The following is a 17,890-nucleotide window of genomic DNA, read 5'->3' on the forward strand; positions in this document are numbered from 1 at the left end:
ATTTAAAAGAATATTTAACATGTCAAGAAAGTTGCATTTTTTAGTGTAAGACTTTGAAAAGACGACACACTCCAATATCATTGTGCCGTCTGTCTCTGAAGCTACGATGCCGGTGTGTTTAGTACCAGGATGTAACGTTACTATAACAACAGGTCTGTCTGTGTGTTGGGTACCAGGATGTAACGTTACTATAACAACAGGTCTCTCTGTGTGTTGGGTACCAGGATGTAACGTTACTATAACAACAGGTCTCTCTGTGTGTTGGTACCAGGATGTAACATTACTATAACAACAGGTCTCTCTGTGTGTTTGGTACCAGGATGTAACATTACTATAACAGGTCTCTCTGTGTGTTGGGTACCAGGATGTAACGTTACTATAACAACAGGTCTCTCTGTGTGTTTGGTACCAGGATGTAACGTTACTATAACAACAGGTCTCTCTGTGTGTTTGGTACCAGGATGTAACATTACTATAACAGGTCTCTCTGTGTGTTGGGTACCAGGATGTAACGTTACTATAACAACAGGTCTCTCTGTGTGTTTGGTACCAGGATGTAACATTACTATAACAGGTCTCTCTGTGTGTTGGGTACCAGGATGTAATGTTACTATAACAACAGGTCTGTCTGTGTGTTTGGTACCAGGATGTAACGTTACTATAACAACAGGTCTCTCTGTGTGTTTGGTACCAGGATGTAACGTTACTATAACAACAGGTCTCTCTGTGTGTTTGGTACCAGGATGTAACGTTACTATAACAACAGGTCTCTCTGCGTGTTTGGTACCAGGATGTAAGGTTACTATAACAACAGGTCTCTCTGTGTGTTGGTACCAGGATGTAACGTTACTATAACAACAGGTCTCTCTGTGTGTTTGGTACCGGGATGTAACGTTACTATAACAACAGGTCTCTCTGTGTGTTGGGTACCAGGATGTAACGTTACTATAACAACAGGTCTCTCTGTGTGTTGGTACCAGGATGTAACATTACTATAACAACAGGTCTCTCTGTGTGTTTGGTACCAGGATGTAACGTTACTATAACAACAGGTCTCTCTGTGTGTTGGTACCAGGATGTAACGTTACTATAACAACAGGTCTCTCTGTGTGTTGGTACCAGGATGTAACGTTACTATAACAACAGGTCTCTCTGTGTGTTGGTACCAGGATGTAACGTTACTATAACAACAGGTCTCTCTGTGTGTTTGGTACCAGGATGTAACGTTACTATAACAACAGGTCTCTATGTGTGTTGGGTACCAGGATGTAACATTACTATAACAACAGGTCTCTCTGTGTGTTGGTACCAGGATGTAACATTACTATAACAGGTCTCTCTGTGTGTTTGGTACCAGGATGTAACGCTACTATAACAACAGGTCTCTGTGTGTGTTGGGTACCAGGATGTAACGTTACTATAACAACAGGTCTCTCTCTGTGTTGGGTACCAGGATGTAACGTTACTTTAACAACAGGTCTCTCTGTGTGTTGGGTACCAGGATGTAACGTTACTATAACAACAGGTCTCTCTGTGTGTTGGGTACCAGGATGTAACGTTACTATAACAACAGGTCTCTCTGTGTGTTTGGTACCAGGATGTAACGTTACTATAACAACAGGTCTCTCTGTGTGTTGGGTACCAGGATGTAATGTTACTATAACAACAGGTCTCTCTGTGTGTTTGGTACCAGGATGTAACGTTACTATAACAACAGGTCTCTCTGTGTGTTGGGTACCAGGATGTAACGTTACTATAACAACAGGTCTCTCTGTGTGTTGGGTACCAGGATGTAATGTTACTATAACAACAGGTCTCTCTGTGTGTTGGGTACCAGGATGTGACGTTACTCACACTAACAACAGGTCTCTCTGTGTGTTGGTACCAGGATGTAATGTTACTATAACAACAGGTCTCTCTGTGTGTTGGGTACCAGGATGTAACGTTACTATAACAACAGGTCTCTCTGTGTGTTGGGTACCAGGATGTGACGTTACTCACACTAACAACAGGTCTCTCTGTGTGTTGGTACCAGGATGTAATGTTACTATAACAACAGGTCTCTCTGTGTGTTTGGTACCGGGATGTAATGTTACTATAACAACAGGTCTCTCTGTGTGTTTGGTACCGGGATGTAATGTTCCTATAACAACAGGTCTCTCTGTGTGTTTGGTACCAGGATGTAATGTTACTATAACAACAGGTCTCTCTGTGTGTTTGGTACCAGGATGTAACATTACTATAACAACAGGTCTCTCTGTGTGTTTGGTACCGGGATGTAACGTTACTATAACAACAGGTCTCTCTGTGTGTTTGGTACCGGGATGTAATGTTACTATAACAACAGGTCTCTCTGTGTGTTTGGTACCGGGATGTGACGTTACTCACACTAACAACAGGTTGGATAAAACACATCAGGTAAAATAACGTTACATTAGCGATGGGATGTAGCTAAGTTAGCTGGCTAAAATGAATCATGGTACAATTCAAACAGGATCAAAAAATGTATTCTCTCATCTATTTAATTCACGTCGCCTGTCGTCACATATTTGAAACGCTATAACCCGAATAATTTTCTCCCCAGACTTCAATGTCACTCGCTACCGATTACCATGGCAGTGCCAGGACTTCCTGTCTGGACAGGAAGCGGGCGGGGGCAGGATGTGATGCATGTCTACCTGGTCGCCATTAGCTGTGATGTCATATGCAACAGCCAATCGGAGCCAGCGGAGGCTGAAACCTCATTGGTCTGCTCTGAGGAGATCACTGTATTTCAATGGAGAAAAAAAAAAGTGAAAAAAAATATATGAAATATGAGATTTATTCTGTAATATTATAATTATAATTATCCTGATGATAATGATTATTAATATTCTTAATTAATATTCTATTTATTATTATTATCATGGTTCTGATTGAATATTATCATCTTAGTAGTACTCATGCCCTCTTCTCTCCTGTTCATTTGCTTTGTGCGTTCGATATTTTTCCCTGGTAGATATAGAGATGTAGAGACTTTCTCCTCCTTCCTCCACCCCTCCTGAACATCTTTTCCCTTTTCTCTCCCCCTTCTTTCTCTCTTCTTATTCTTCTTTTCTGCTCTGGCATCCTCTCCCCAGATATAGATGATAACCCCTCCCTGCAGTAGCACTACATATCCTCCTGGAACACAATGACATTAACATCAGTATTGACACAAATATGAACTAAAGGCATATAAAGTCATATTTCTAAAGAAGCTGCTAATATAGTTTGTGACAGTACAGTAAATATAACTTTTTTTGCCAAAAAAAAAGAAAAAAATGTCAGGATATTTGTTTAACTGATTCCAGATTTCAAAATGTTCAAACCACACTGAAACATTTAAACTTACCATGACTCTCAATGAAAGCCATGAAACTGTTTTAAGGCGGGCTGAGGCAGGACGCATAGCATCTTCTCTCACCACACCGGAATCATTTCTGTGGTCTGACATCAGATGTATTATGTATTATATAAAATATATAATGGCTTCTATGATCTGTGGTCATGGAGCAATCTTTCTTAGCTGCGCCACAAAGACAGTATGAACTTAACCCTGCACCTCGTTTACACCTTAAAACTACCAAATTGAAATAGAAACTGCGTTTTTACAACTATTAGAGGATATTGTTGTGATATTCTATGCTTTTCTTCTTGTCAACAAACCTAACTTTATATATCACATTTATTTAACAGCTTTAGAGGAGCTGCGACCTTCAGCTCTTGCTCGTTCCCCATCTTTATGCTAAGCTAACAAGCTGCTGGCTTTAGCTCCACAGCTCAACTTTGGTAAGCGTATTTACCAAAACGTCAAACTATTCCCATGAAGGAACATGTCAGCTAGTGTGACAGTGAAGCTCAACATGTTTTTGATAACTATGGAGCTCTCTGGCTCGGAGGGAGAGACACATTAGGCGATACAAACTCAGTTCAGTTTATTGTTGATTGGGTCTTTTCATGTGATTTGTTGACGGTAAGAAAAATGTAGAATATGACCCGATTATCCTTTAAGTAGCCAAAGATTAATTACTAATACCTAATTGACAGCGGCCCTGTACTACGAAGCAGGATTTGGGATTAGCGAGGGGTTGAGCTTTAACCCTGTGTTTTCAGTCCTACGACGGTGGTTTGCGTCTCATCAGGTAACCATGGTAACTGATGCTGCACACCTGACCTTCTCTGTAGCAGGTGATGTTCAAGATAAGAGAGCAACTCCTATAAAAGCCACGCCTACTGACCAATCAAAGCTTGATGAGCGGATAATTAGCTAATAATACACAAATAAGAAGAAGGTTAAGTCATAATCAGACTAAAAGAAACGGTTTAAACTGACTAAAGCAGAAAGAACAGCTGGTATAAAATCACTGACCATGTGTAAATTAATAGACTTATAACATCACTGACCATCTAGAGCTCCATAGATCTGACTGTAATGAGCTGCACGTGTGCATGCAGTCATTTTCCAATGGGAATACATATTCTATTATTATACATTTAAGAAACACATTCATTTAGTATAATACGCACATGTAGAGAATTACCCACTGATCAATTTGATGTCTAAATTAAGTCAAATTTATGTCTATTTGTCTGTAGACGTCTGGTTTAAATGTGGGTTGTTGAGTAAAAATGAGAAAAAAAGACAACTAGTCGTAGCCTAGACATTGTTTCAACATCTTGTGCATTTTTAATGATGTTTTCCAAACATGGCCTAAATCCGTGCTATACATAGCCGAGTAACACTTGGTTATATGAGAGCTAAAGCACAGAGGAGGATCGACGTCTAATGCTGAGTGGGTACAGTCAGATCTACGTGCTCTAGATATTATAAATATATTAATTTACACATTCACACAGTAAAGTCTCATTGTGTGTGTAACTCCGCCCCTTCCCCACGGTCACAGTCAGACTGATTGATTTAGTGAGTTGCTAACCACCGTCGTAGGGCCGCTGAGCGCGATCACAGTTGTTAGGTAGGGTTAGCTAAGCCAGATAACCCAAAGGTACTCTGGGTAGTCGCTTCACACTACAGGCCTCAGGTCTCAAAGGCTGGCACGTGTTCGTCCAATCAGCCGCCTTCAAACCACACAAACGGGAACGTAGGAGCTCCTTGAGCGAGTTGTGACATTGCTGTCTTCCCAAACTCAGAGAAAAACTCCAACCTGACATCACTTGAAAGCAGGGTGTCGCATTCAGGTGCTCGTTAACTACACAACTGGTGTATTTCTACCACGACAGTGTTAAGGTGCTTGCTAGAGTCAAAAGAATCGACACAGTTCAAGGCTGTAAAATAAAGTCAATCATTTGACTGCTTTTCTCTCAATGTACTGTACATAGTCTGATAATCATTGAGAAATAAAGGAAACCTTGTTTGATATTTAGCCCACAATAAAAGCATAGTTTACTATTAGCATTAATGACGTAGTAGGCCGGTTAGCTGCTGTATCCTGCTATTAAAAACTAAAATTGTTTACCAATTAACAAGGACCGTTCAAATGCATCATATGCAATCTGTGAGTCCCAAGCATTCACCAATGCACCATACCTTAACTCCTCTAGTTCCTCTGAGTCTTCCTATCAGTGTGCTGCACACCAAACACACCCACGGGGTCAAAGGTGTAATGCTGCATTCAGGTCATACTGGAATAATGGTACAAAATGCTGGTACTTATTTGTATTTAATGGTACTTAAGATGACATAATTGATGTTTTTCCTAGACTTTGTTTGCTGCTGATGATCTTCGACCCCCCCCCCCCCCCCCCCCCAGAGATACAAAGTGTTAACTTCCAGATGTCTGCTATCTCTCCTCTGACCTTAAAGCAGCACCAGGCAGAACGTCTGAACTTTGACCCCTCTCCTGATAGGCTGACACAGTCTTCCTCCACCCCTCCCCCACTCTCCCCTCTCCTCTCCATCTTTCTTTTCCCCTCCCCTCCTTCTCCACACTTGCATGCCCATAAAGGAGGGGCGTGGCTTTCTCTTTGGGTAGGTTTCATTCCAGGCGTGAGACGAGGGTGCAGCACCTGGGCGGGACTTCTGATCTGACTAAATGTTACATTTATGGCCGTTTATGATGCGACTATTGGTGCGCAACAACCATTTTGTAACCAACACAAGCCCCCAGGAAAGGCCTCAGGCTTTGAAGCAATTTTCACACAGTGTCTAAATGGTGGACTTAGAATTGCCGAGACCGTCACGTGATGCCATTGGAAAAATGTCTAAATCAGTAGATGCTTTTTTGGGTGAATCAACTTCCTATTATGAACACTTGAGTAGCCCTCATGTAAATCATTAAAAGTCGTAAAAATGCACCAACAGGCAAATCCGGAGTTCTTTTCCTCCGTTCATGTGAACGAGGCTGGACCGAGGGCTGGGAGGTGGGGTTGAAACAAAAGCTAGTGCACTTGCTCTGCGGCTCTCATGGATGGGGAAGATTGAAAGAATTTTATACCCGGATTTAAAGTTTCTTTTGCTTGCGCCACTGAACAACTTAGGAATGAACGGAGAGGCTGTATCCAGCTCTACATCCATTGTACCAACGCTGTCTTCTCATTCATTCCTCTAGCGCAGATGTCAGAAACTTCCCAGTTACCTCAAATGCACCATTTATCTATCAGTGACTCATGCTGGGTTCATGTCATTAAGACAAAGTGGACGAACTGTGGCTTTTAGTCGGTTTCATTTGGTAGAATCATCCAAATTAAATTTAAAAAAGTATCTGATTTAAGTTTTTTGGCAGCTCATATTTACGATTAGCCCATTTATGACGTGAACGCAGCATCAGAGCACATTGAGGCGCCTGCCCAAGGAGAACCAATCAAACCCAGATAGATTCATTTGAGTAAGAAGAAGCAGGTTATTGTTAAACTGCCTTTGTACTGAGTGATTCGTAACACTGGACTGAACTCAGTGTCACACTGCACACACTATAAACTATGACCAGCACTTGTAATGAAGCAATGACACAGCATTCTACTACTACTGTATAAATATAATGAAGAGGATGTTTTTTTTCCTGTAATGATATTATTGAAACCGAAGCTGAATTAATAAAAATAACCCTGATTATTCTGTACCTTCTGTTGGGGCTGTTTTTTTTTAAAATCTGTGATACAAGGTGTGCAGAGCTATAAACACAATATATGCAGTTATTTCAGATCTTTATGCAGTTTGTATCAACAACAGAGATCTGGATACAATTTCTCAAAGCAAGAAATTTAACCAGGATTGTGAAAAATGTCATACAAACAAACTTCATTAAGCAATAAGGATATATTGCAAATCTGATTTATTTCTGTTTCATAATTTTAACATCAATTTTATTTTATAAATAACTTAAGTTAATTAATTTTTTTCATTTTCTGTTTTAGCTCAAAGTCCAAATAAATGTTTAACAAACTAATTTTTAGCACTGTAGGAATATGCTTTTTTCTTCATCGGATTTGACAGAATGTTTTTTTTTATTAAATAAAGTTGCAGTTGCAGGGAATGCAGATTTATTTATTTATTGTCTCGGAAAGACCATTTCTGTATGTTCTGGATGACTCAAAACTTGGGATTCAAACTTAATTTAAATCACTCCTTTGAATAATGTAACATCTGTTGTCTATTCAATAGACGTTTCCCAAAGCCCAGGTTAAGTTTTTTTTTTTTATTGTCATTATGTTTTAATATATAGCTCATTATTTCAGGTTGGCTTGACTTTGAGATCCAATTCAAGGATTGACAATTGAAAATGGTGATATATCAATATCATTGTTCAAAGGTCATTTTTATTTGTTAGAAATGCTGAATGAAGCACGATTCCTCCTCATCACAACATCAAGTGTAGACTATACATTTGCAAATAGTGAATACTGGTAGTGGTGTTGTTGCACTGAACAGTGGGGTAATTATTATTATTATTTTTTAAGTAAAGTAATTTAAAAGTAACACTAGAAATGTCTGCTGCAGTGAATATGTTTTTAAAATGTCAAATATATTTGTATTTACTGGTTCTGCTCTAACTTGTCAATACTGTAGTAATAATGTCAGTGTCCTCACGTGCAACGTCCCACCGATGTAGCAATGCGTTTGATTGGTTTAGACGGATTCCTCTCATCGCTGTATCCAATCAGCATCTTCGTTTCATCCCGCTTGTTGGTATGTTGGCTCCTCCCCCTGTCTGGAGTTGGGAAATGACAGTCTGAGAGGAGGAGACGGAGGGAGAGGTTTGTCCGATGAACGAGCCGAGCCTGTTAGAGCGAAACTGTGAATTAGAAACATCTCCGAACTTCGACAGGTCAACTAACTCTTGATCAGGAGTTTTCCCTTGGATTTAGCGGCTGGAGGAGTTCGTGGAGGGCTCAGAAACAGCGTGAGTATCCCTGGGGTTTCCGTCTGCTCTGAAGCGGCTTTGTTATCAACAGGTGCTGCAGGAAGCGACGATCTAGCCAGTTAGCTGCTAACATTAGCCCGATAACTGAGTGAAATCAACCCACGCCTACGAAATAAAGTGATATTTTGTGAGGGTGGCTAGTCGCTAAACAGGTTTCGCGCCATTCCAGCTGCGTGAACTTTATGTCTAATGGAAACGGAGATAATTAGCAGTTCAGCTACTTCTGGCTTACTTTGATAGTGGACCCGGCTAACCAAAACAGTCATTTTAGCTAGCGTTAGCTGGCTGTCACACCGCCCTGTCAGACACAGACGTGAAACCAAACGTAGTGAAGGAAAAGTACACGCTCACGTTATGTGATAGTTAACAATTACAACAGGACTGTTTAGTGGGCGTTTTGCCATATTGAGTTAACGTTAGCTACAGGTTGTTTTTACCCCATAGCGTTGGCTCATGAATTAACAATATTTTTAGGCATACGTTTCTACCATATATATTTCTGCTTGAGTTGCATTGCTATTAGGAATGATGCTTTTTTCCTTTATGACAACTAAACAAACAAAAATAATAATAATGAAGGTGATTTGTCAGAAGAAACATACGCCCACTTGATTAAAGATAAATATGAACCATGACTCGGCAATTCGCAATTATACATACCTGAATTTATTTACAAACTGAAATGATCACCTTCTGTGTGCCTTCAGTATGAGCACAAGGATGCAAAATACATATTATTAAAATGAGAAACCTTAGATTTTCTGGGAGAACAGTGGGCTGTGCCAACATGACAGTAATACTATTGAAAGCAGTATTTATGGCAATCAAAATGAACTTTCTTTAGGTTTCCCCAAGTTTTCCTCTGATTCCAAATCTTCATTCAGGATTGTGAATGTCAACCCTATGAAATGTTCATGTATACATAAAAAAACTACAGGATTCACGATGAAAAAACCTACCTTGTGTGTAGACATGGGACGATATGAAGATTTAATGTCACTTTTATCCTGGGCAAAATAATTGCTATTCACAATATTATTATGACCATAATCATCAAAATATGCTTAAAACTCTTCAAATGCACTTATACATCCTGGCATCACTTTGCATTTTGTTAAGAAACAAATACTTTTATTGCAGTGTGACGGATTAAATAGGTGTTGGAAATACGATTACCCCGAGTATACCACAACAACAATGGAAGTTTAACAGAGAGTTGAGTTTCTTTTGCTTGTCGTGCACATTTGCACAACTGTTCAAGGGCAAGCAAAGTTTTGCTGTGCATCATTACAACATGTTGACATACAATGACCTCCATCGCTGCTCAGAGGTGGAAGGACTCTGACACCCCATTCCGTCTCTGTACTTTTGACACTAACAACGTTGTGGAAATTTAGTGATAATCCTGCAATTACAAGTCAGCGTTAAAGGGGCTACAGACAGACATACAACAGACAACACATAACCTCCATTACTGTAGTCACAGTCTTGAACAGCACTGACACTAAAATCACCTTACGTCAGTGAATACCTCTCCACCTGCAGTGTCACTGACAGGGAACTGATGATCTATGCTGCTTTGCAATGTTGTTCTGACACATTGCCATGTTGTAGCTGCTCATGTATTCAGGTGGTGTGGTGTGTTTGGGACGAACACACACTCTTCTCCTTAAACAAACACTGTTGTGTTGGCTGACAGCCCTGTTGTTTAGATGAAGGTGAGACAAGGAATGTAGGTGAAACCATCGCGATACTGTGGGTCAGCACACTATCTACCTGCTGATAGAATTCAGTGGAGATACTTTTATGTGCGTGGCATTGCAGGTGTGCAATTTTGTGTGAACTAGAAAAGAGACACACAAACAGTCATGGAGAAGATCATTTACACATTTTACCACAGGTATATCCTATATAACTCACAGGTATAGAGTTATTTTGTGTTCTTTATAATCCACCGGATTGAGGGAACAAACACATAATGACTAGGTAGATTTAGACTGTACTTTAAATTGACGTAGCCTATTACGTAATGTGTTTCGGTGCCTGTATGGGTGTACCATGCTGCTGTATCTGTGTGGAATTGATCATAAAAGGGTGTGGTTTTGCTATGTTGCATAGTGGCATACTTATGAGTGGTTGATGTGTTCCTGACAAGTTTGGACTTGAGCCTAACGAAGTGAATGACTTTGAAAAATAGTATATACCTTTTACAGGATGTAAACAATGACGACGTATGTAAGTGTGAGCACGCAGTTTGGCAATGGAAGTACGACGGAGTGCATCAGCTTGTCAAGCTATGTAAGAACGTTAACCACCAAAGATGGTGGCTGCAAACCTAAACAAACTGAATTTCCATATCTGTGTACAATTAATGAGTTGGTAGAATACATTAGCAGGTGGCCCAGTGTTTAGGTCAATGTATATACATGTATTTAGGGGAGAAACCGAGTGGTATCATTACACCAGTGACGCACTATGAGCATCGATGATCCTACTACGCTATCTGTGCTCATGTACAGAACATCAAACACCATAGACATAGACTCATTTTGAGTTTTTAAATGCGCACTAGAAACTTTTTTACCAGACCAGTGGTAGTCAAGGTGTTAAGTAGCTTGCAGCCATAGATGCCGTCGGTGTTCTGGTTTAACAAGTGACCGTGTTAACTGGTAACTCGACTGAATGCGTCCGTGGTTGCTCGTAGCTTACATCAGTTGTTGAAAACACCAACAGAACATGTAGGTGTCCTCGTAAAAGCAGTCTATCAATTTTAAATACATCTGTGTTTATTATCTACTACAAGTTATAAAGTTAGTTGTTATCTCATGTCAAACAGCCCTTCTTCTGCTGGAAAACCGTAATATAATCAGTGAATGCATCCAGATGATCCAGATTCTTTGTGATTTTGCCACTCGCACGTCAGCGCCACTACAGAACTGTCACTTTCTGTCAACAGTTTGGGCCCGCCCCCAAAATACTTAATCGCTTGTTTATAAAGACAAAAAAGGTCTATAGTGATAAGGACCGTATGTAAACACCCTGGTGCTGTTAAACTCTGAAGTGACCTTTAGATTAGGCTCTACTGCAGGTATGAGGTCACATCACCATGGCGATGGGGTCAACACTGACCTTTATGGGCACACAGTGAGGTGAGGATGGGTACATTCGGCCACAGGCCAGCAAAATACAGAAGTCCTCTGTTCTCTGGAATGCTCTCTCCATCACTCTCGCTCTCATTGTCACTCTGGTGCTCTGACCCGATTGAGACCCGACGTTAGGCTGCTGCCAAATCAGAATGTGTCGCCACATCGGGGTCGGACTCTCACTGGGGCTTATATTGTCCTCTGGTAGTCTGCCTCGGGTATGATGAAGGTTCCTTCCTGGCCATGGCTAGTCAGTGTAATTCATCTAGTGTGCTGTTTGGGCGTCTGTTAGCCCTTTCAGGCTGTCAGTCAGTGAAACAATAGGTTGCTTGGGCACGTCATCGGCTCAACGATACCATCTTAACACAATACTTAAGTCATAATATGATCTTATCACGATACGCTCTTATCACGATACGTCCTTATCACGATACGCCCTTATCACGATACGCCCTTATCACGATACAATCTTATCACGATACAATCTTATCACGATACGATCTTATCACGATACTTAAGTCATAATATGATCTTATCACGATACGCCCTTATCACGATACACTCTTATCACGATACGTCCTTATCACGATACGCCCTTATCACGATACAATCTTATAACGATACAATCTTATCACGATACGATCTTATCACGCTACGATCTTATCACGATACTTAAGTCACGATATGAGCTTATCACGATACTATCTTTATTGCGATACAATCTAATCACGATACGATCTTATCACAATACGATCTTGTCACGATGCAATCTTATCACGATACGATCTTATCACGATACTTAAGTCATGATATGAGCTTATCACGATACTATCTTTATTGGGATACGATCTTATCACAATACGATCTTGTCACGATGCAATCTTATCACGATACGATCTTATCACGATACTTAAGTCATGATATGAGCTTATCACGATACTATCTTTATTGGGATACAATCTAATCACGATACGATCTTATCACAATACGATCTTATCACGATAGTTGCAATATAATCTTATCCCAATACTTAACTTAAGTACGTACAAACTTACGCCCAGGCTCGGACTCTGGTGAACGCAGATGGGCCGGCATAATTGTGGGCCGCAGGGCCGCCACAATGTTGGGACAAGAATTGGAGGGAAAAAGAAAATCTGTTGCGGCCGGTTTTCCTTTGTCTATTGCAGCCAGAGCTCGTACATTTAAAAGAAAAAGTATCTTCTGGTCGGCCCACTTGATGTTGGAACGGCCCATCTGACTGGCAGGGTCCCAAACATGCTACATATCCTTTAGGTGCAGTAAGTGCTACAATCACCACCTCCTCCCACCCCTTCAAGTGGATCCTTCCATCCATTAATGTCAGAGGTCAGGCGGAAATAATCAAATCTAAACAGAAATAAGCTAGCTAATACTGTTATAGGATCGCAAATGCAAAATTGAATATAAGATAATGGATAAAGGACCCAAAAACACAAAAGGTGTAGCGGAGAAGATCAGGGAAAAAAAGAAAAAGACATTTGGAAGCAGAAGCTGCAAAATGTATGAAAAAAAAATGTGTTCATAATGAAGAAGGGCAGCGGGAGCAGAGCTAGGTCAGAGGGGATTCATACAGAAGCTGAGTCTGATATAAATTATTATTATCCATTGGAGGTATTTTTCAAATTCCATCCTCAGCATGTTCCCAGTGCGACCCTTCCCACCCCTAATACTTAGCCTGACTTCCAGTAGATAACTCAATGTAAAAAACAGACTACCGGCCATACATCCAGATTAGAGCAGGCGTTTTCCCCGGTATTCCTGAAGGGTGTGGTGGACACTCGACAGATATTTTGCAAATACCTGGCATTGATAATTGCACAAATATGTTATCATTACTATTTATTGCACCTTTACCGAACTTTGTCGAAGCCTTTTTAGGACATTCACATAAATGTATTGAAATCTGTCATCAATACGTCATCAATTCATGTTTTCTATTTGCATCATAAATTACTCTTATTCGTTGTTTTAATAGAAACCCAGCTTGTAAATGCACTTCCCCTCTCTCCCATTCATTTTGGCTTTTTCTCTTCATCTGGTACAGGCTGGTACAGCCCGTTTTTAAGTGTGTGTGTGTGTGTGTGTGTGAGGGAGTTTAGTGTGTGTGTGTTTAGTGTGTGCTGTCAAACACAAGATAAGAGGCAGCTCTGCTTCTGCTCTCAATGACATTCACCGTAGTGCACACAAACAGACTCACTGCTTAAAGCCCAAGTTATGCTTCCGCGTCGACACAACGCAAGGGGGCTTGCGGACCCCTTACGTCCTTGCGGAACCCCCTTACGTCCAACGCAAGGGCCTGACGTGTACCTCCCAAAAATCCTAGACGCGCGTCGAGGCGACGCAACACCAACGCAGCGGCATTGGCTGTGATTGGTCCGCTAACTACATCCGCTGGAGACCGCTATCCGGTTTCCACTCATAAACACCGTCATTTAAACTTTTAATAGGCTACTTTTATTGTTTGCACCTCGTTTTATTGTTTGCACCTTGTCGCTTTTGCACAAAGAAATAAAACACCAAGTTCTGAAAAATTGTGGATGTTTAAAGCCGGAAAGTAAACAAATAGGCTATAACGAGGCTAACGACGATATACGTCAAGAGTCTCGGTCGGTCGGTCGGTCAGTCTTTACAAAAAACATAGCGCCCGTTACCGGTGTGGCTTTGAATTGCATTTCCACACGTAAACCCAACGCAGAACCATCACGGTCTCCAAGCAACTGCGTGGCCGTTGCGTGGCCGTTGCTTAATCACTACGCGGAAGCATAATCAGGGCTTTACTCTTTGTGTCCCATAACGTTTGTTGGTTTTCAAGAGTTGCAGGAATACTCCACCTTGTACTGTACTTATTCTTAGATTGGGGTAAATTATACAGATTAAGCCTGATTTTACCCAGAATTTGTTTCTCACTAGGGTTGTCGGAAAAATTTACACTTTGTATTCAAATTTATTTTTTGCACTCCCTTAGACAACCTAAAAATATTGTTCTCTTTTTTGTTTTTTAACCTTACTGAATCTTAAAATATATCATATATACACTACTCTACAGTTATCTTACTATGATACATTTTTTAGCATGTCAGACAAAGTGTTTTTAAACGATAGGGATAATATTCCAGATCGCAATCATGTTGCAACTGAGCATATTTTTTTATTTTATTTTTTTTACACTAAGACACTAAGCGATGCATGTATTGTTTTTTGTTTTTTTTAGATCACCAAGAGTTGATAAATGTTCAACTTTGGGTAAAACGTGGCTCTCATCTCTGTTAGTCTTTACACAGCCTTCCAATGACAATGTACGCTATAATGAATACACATTGACCAGTAGGTCCATCCTCTGTCCCTGCATGCCTCAGCCTTCCCTTCGTCCAGAGCAAGTACTCTACTGTATGCTGACAAGTTTACTTCTGTATCATAGCAACCAGATGTCTCAGCTAAAAAAAACTTAGTGTCATAGCCCCTCTGGCAATGGAGCGTATTTATATAGCACTAAAATCAGGATACATTTAAGTAATTTGCAAAAAAAGTAATACTTCCTATTAGGGATGCACCGATACCAGCATCGGCTATCGGTCCGTTAATGTGCAAGTGTACTTGTACTCGGAATCATAAAGGTGCTCCAAGGTGGTGGAGCAGGAGCAATGTCATCCGTGATGAGATTCACTCTGTTGCTAATGTCGGGGCTAACTGCTACTTTCACAGCTGTAACGCGTCACAAACTCTTTCCTGAAGTGTGATGGAGCTGCTGACTTCATACTCACCGTCATTCTCTCTCTCTCTCTCTCTCTCTGAAAGTAATTATAAGAACTGTTTTGGATTATTAATTACTCATATCCGTACTTGCTATTGGCAAGTGTCAAATGTAAGTACTTGTACTTGGTCTGAACAAAGTGGTATTGGGCATGCATACTTCCTTTTGTGCTGTAGAGCATTATTGTTACCGCAAAGGAAATTTTGTTATTACTTTAAGTTTGAGAGGATCATTATGTCTTGATTAATTGCCTGAACAGACTGACTGTCGGACATATCAACTTTATCATCAGGTCCCCCAAACTCACCACCTGATTTAACGAAGCAATACGTTAGTTGCATTGGATAGTTATTGCAGTGATTAATTAGTTATTAATAAGTTATTTAGTACTAACTGAGTAGCTTCATAAAAATCTTAAACAACCATGTCGGATGACATATCCTGTGGTCGTGGAAAATATGTTACTCTGGCCCCTTTTTTGCTGCCTATATGTTGCACCTTTTTTCCGCACCGTTATTGTAAAAGGTACTCGGAAGGAAAGGGGATGTCAGAACTGTTCCTCCTCTGAGTCGGCACCGAAGGTAGTCCTAGCCGTAAGAGTCATGACGACCTCTTCGTGAAGCTGGAACAGAAGGTGACGTTTTGAAGACGTGTTATGTGCGTGACCCACCACCGAGGGATTTAAAAAGCTCAGAACGTTGAGCTGGAAAAGATAAAAAGCCCGTATGCGAGGCCTGTATGCAACAACTTTGCTTGGGCTTGAAGACGAGTTTACGTTTACCTTCCATGTTGTTTTGGTAGCCTAGAGGGTATTTCCAACTCTTATTGAATACACTACCATCGAAGTATTACACGTTACAATCTTTGGGATGTGAGTGGTCCAACTGCCACATCATCAATACAAGATCTTGGCGACAAATGAATGCAACTCTGGACAGAAATGGATGTTGTGACATTGCATAAGCTTATGGAAAGGATGCCACGGTGGATGTGTCTTGGACGGTGTATTGATGTTGTAGCCTGTAGCTTGAAGGAGGATTTTGCATGTCCCCCACTCTTCATTGGAAGAGCTTTTTGTTGTTGCCTCAGTAAGACACACATTCATACATGCACACCGGGGGGTAAGCTGTGGCAGCAGATGGTGTGTATGTATGTGTGTTTGATGGGGGAGTGTCATGTTCTAGCTTATCAGCCCTGTGTGTGATTCTTAGGAGTAGACCATCCTCAGATAAAGTCTCATTTAACTAGTCTGGTCTAGTCTGTAGTCCCAATCCCTTTCAGGGGAAAATGAAGGATTTATTGTTATTGTTTAAAATGTTGGTTATTTGCAGGATTTTCTTCCACTTTGGGTTTTATTTATGTGTCTACTGAAGTGATTGGCAGACCGGTCAAACTTGATTGACAGAAAAGCCTGATATCGGCTGTTGCACCAAACTGGGTTTCAAAACCAAAAACTTCATCCTTTCTTGCACATCTATAGCACATTCAGCCAGAAACGCTGATCTTCAGAAGCCTGCTTTCACTTACAATGTATGGATCCCTACTCAAAGTAGGTCATGGATCTGTTCCTGCTAGCTTTCCACATCATTAGAGCAAAATAATTTTAATGAGCCTCACTCTGAGTAGGAGAAATCCATTTATTCACTTTAGGCCCCTTCCTCGACGACTGGCTCCATTTGTGTGTACGGACTGTGCCACTCATCCTTTTATGGTTCATACTAGTATTTCAGGTTCCTACTAGAACATGTTCACAAGCTTGAGTTTATTTTTCCATCCTGGCTGTGCTGCAGCAGCTTTTCTCTGTTTGTGCTCCACTCCGACCGGCTTTGTTTGATGCCGTGACAAACTAGCAGCTGGGCAGATATTATGCTAATGTGTTACTTGGTGACATCACCACTTTAATGAAGAATTGGGGTGTTTGGAGCAGCTCAAGAGCATGGTTTCTGTGGGGGATAGGAACTTCCTTTGGACACGGACTTTGGGCTTTTTTTTACCTTATTCATACACATAAATCACACTAAAGGAAAGGAAGATGCAGAAAAGCACAATAGGTCCTCTTTAACCTATTTAAATTAAAACAAAGCTCATGAGAATTCATTTTAATTAACACATATCTTACAAAAGGCATTCAACATGTTTCCAGTATGTGCAAAATCACATTTCGTGAATTGACATTTTTAACACTTAAACATCCATAAAAAGGAAATGTTTGATAATTAACCCTTCAACGTTTTGATGCCACCACTTTAGGAAAAGAAGTGCAACATACAGCCAATCAGATGCCATTTTCATAGCCATTCTGTTTCGATGGGATTTTGTCTAAATTTAGAGCGAGAGCACAGTAGACCTCAGACGGCGTAACAAAGGCTGTATATACCCGAGCCATGTCATTATAATGGTAATGCCCTGGCCTGGTTACTCAGGTAACTGCTCATGTCAACATCATGAACAACTCTGGAAACCTCATATTCCAATAAGCTGCTTCTCTACCTATTACTATTACCTGCTTACTAAACTCACCATGTGCCCAGGCTTACACAGTGTTATGGGTGCATTTA

The 17,890-nt window shown here is 40.6% G+C and overlaps 2 protein-coding genes across 2 annotated transcripts in view; both read left to right on the top strand.

Moving 5' to 3' along the window:
• The window catches only part of gphna (gephyrin a), a 36,656-nt gene extending 29,559 nt beyond the window's left edge, over nt 1–7,097 (top strand). Inside the window, exon 24 of the mRNA XM_084014249.1 lies at nt 2,585–7,097. The gene's annotated coding sequence lies outside the window, so the exon portion shown is untranslated. The remainder of the gene's footprint in view (nt 1–2,584) is intronic.
• A 1,116-nt stretch (nt 7,098–8,213) lies between these two features.
• Nucleotides 8,214–17,890, top strand: part of pals1a (protein associated with LIN7 1, MAGUK p55 family member a) — a 30,777-nt gene continuing 21,100 nt past the window's right edge. Inside the window, exon 1 of the mRNA XM_084013992.1 lies at nt 8,214–8,378. The gene's annotated coding sequence lies outside the window, so the exon portion shown is untranslated. The remainder of the gene's footprint in view (nt 8,379–17,890) is intronic.

Source organism: Eutrigla gurnardus, assembly GCF_963514095.1.
Source record: "Eutrigla gurnardus genome assembly, chromosome: 7".
In the NCBI taxonomy this organism is placed as follows: Eukaryota; Metazoa; Chordata; class Actinopteri; order Perciformes; family Triglidae; genus Eutrigla; species Eutrigla gurnardus.